The sequence below is a fragment of the Xylocopa sonorina genome, unplaced genomic scaffold (assembly GCF_050948175.1).
Source record: "Xylocopa sonorina isolate GNS202 unplaced genomic scaffold, iyXylSono1_principal scaffold0098, whole genome shotgun sequence".
NCBI lineage: Eukaryota > Metazoa > Arthropoda > Insecta > Hymenoptera > Apidae > Xylocopa > Xylocopa sonorina.
The window spans coordinates 175,960-178,752 of record NW_027490169.1 but is presented as its reverse complement, the minus strand read 5'-3'; positions in this window follow the sequence as shown (position 1 = coordinate 178,752).

Genomic DNA, 2,793 nt, shown 5'->3' with positions numbered 1-2,793 from the left:
ACTTCGCAATTAATATTATATCTTATCATGAAATATAGAAATGAGATGCGATATCCCGTTCCAAGAAGCATTACAACTCTATTGCTTCGATACGTAGGCATCTTCAATCGCTATTTCCTAGCAAGGTAGTGTCGCATTTACATTCATTTGAAGTGTATGCGAGGTATACATAACACTTCGCAATGAATATTATATGTTATCATGAAATATAGAAATGAGATGCGATATCTTGTTTTAAGAAGCATTATAATACGCTTGCTACGATACGTAGACATCTGCAAACGCTATTTCCTATCAAGGGTGTGTTGCATTTACATTCATTTGAAGTGAATACGAGGAATACATGAAACTTCGCAATAAATATTATATCTTATCATGAAACATAGAAATCAGATGCGATATCGCGTTTTGAGATGCAATAGAAATCCAATGCTACGATACGCAGAAATCTGCAAACTCCATTTCCTAGCATGGAAGTGTCGCATTTACATTCTTCTGAAGTGAATAAAAGGTATACATGACACTTTGCAATTAATATTATATCTTACCATGAAACATAGAAATGAGATGCGATATCCCGTTTCAAGAAGCATTAGAACTCTATTGCTTTAATACGTAGACATCTGCAATAGCTACTTCCTAGCAAGGAAGTGTCGCATGTACATTCATTTGAAGTGTATGCGAGGTATACATAACACTTCGCAATGAATATTATATGTTATCATGAAACATAGAAATGAGATGCGATATCTTGTTTTAAGAAGCATTATAAAACGCTTGCTACGATACGTAGACATCTGCAAACGCTATTTCCTAGGAAGGAAGTGCCGCATTTACATCCATTTGAAGTGAATACGAGGAATACGTGAGTCTTCGCAATGAATATTATGTCCTATCATGAAACGTAGAAATGTGATGTGATATCGCGTTTTAAGAAGATTTAGAACACTATTGCTACGATGCGTAGACATCTGCAGACGCTGTTTCCTAGCAAGGAAGTGTCGCATTTACATTCTTCTGAAGTGTATGCGAGGTATAAGTGATTCTTCGCAATGAATACTATATCTTATCATGAAACATAGAAACGAGATGTGACATCCCGTTTCAAGAAGCATTAGAACTCTATTGCTTCGATACGTAGACATCAGCAATCGCTATTTCCTAGCAAGGAAGTGTCGCATTTACATTCATTTGAAGTGAATACGAGGAATACATGAATCTTCGCAATGAATATTACATCTTATCATGAAACATAGAAATGTGATGTGAGAGCGCGCTTTAAGAAGCATTAGAACTCTATTGCTTCGATACGTAGACATCTGCAAAAGCTATTTCCGAGCAAGGATGTGTCGCATTTACATTCATTTGAAGTGTATGCGAGGTATACATAACACTTCGCAATCAATATTATATGTTATCATGAAACATAGAAATGAGATGCGATATCTTGTTTTAAGAAGCATTATAAAACGCTTGCTACGATACGTAGACATCTGCAAACGCTATTTCCTAGGAAGGAAGTGCCGCATTTACATCTATTTGAAGTGAATACGAGGAATACGTGAATCTTCGCAATGAATATTATGTCCTATCATGAAACGTAGAAATGTGATGTGATATCGCGTTTTAAGAAGATTTAGAACACCATTGCTACGATGCGTAGACATCTGCAGACGCTGTTTCCTAGCAAGGAAGTGTCGCATTTACATTCTTCTGAAGTGTATGCGAGGTATAAGTGATTCTTCGCAATGAATACTATATCTTATCATGAAACATAGAAACGAGATGTGACATCCCGTTTCAAGAAGCATTAGAACTCTATTGCTTCGATACGTAGACATCAACAGTCGCTATTACCGAGCAAGGACGTGTCGCATTTACATTCATTTGAAGTGAATACGAGGAATACGTGAATCTTCGCAATGAATATTATGTCCTATCATGAAACATAGAAATGTGATGTGATATCGCGTTTCAAGAAGCATTAGAACCCTATTGCATCGATACGTAGACATCTGCAAGCGCTATATCCTAGTAAGGATGTGTCGCATTTACATTCATTTGAAGTTTATGCGAGGTATACATGACACTTCGCTATGAATATTATATCTTATCATGCGACGTAGCAATGAGATGCGATATCGCGTTTTAAGAGGTATTAGTACTCTATCGCTTCGATACGAAGACATCTGGAAACTTATTTTCCTAGAAAGGAAGTGTCGCATTTACATTCAATTGAAGTGTAGACGAGAAACACATAACACTTCGCTATAAATATTATATCTTATCATAAGCCATAGAAATGTGATGCGATATCAAGTTCTAAGATGCACTAGAACTCTACTGCTTCGATACGTAGACATCTGCAACACGCTATTTCCCTGCAAGGAAGTGTCGCATTTACATCCATTTGAAGTGTTTGCGAGGTATACATGACACTTCGCAAAGAATATTAAATCTTATCATGAAACATAGAATTGAGATGCAATATCGCGTTTTGAGAAGCATTAGAACTCTGTTGCTACGATACGTAGACATCTGCAAACGCTATTTAGTAGCAAGGAAGTGTCGCATTTACATTCGTTTGAAGTGAATACGAGGTATACATAACACTCCACAATGAATATTATATTTAATCATGAAACATAGAAATGAGATGCGATATCCCGTTTTAAGAAACATTGTAACTCTATTTCTTCGTTACGTAGACATATGCAAAAGAATATTTCCTAGCAAGGAAGTGTCGCATTTACATTCATTTGAGGTGTATGCGAGGTATAAGTGACACTTCGC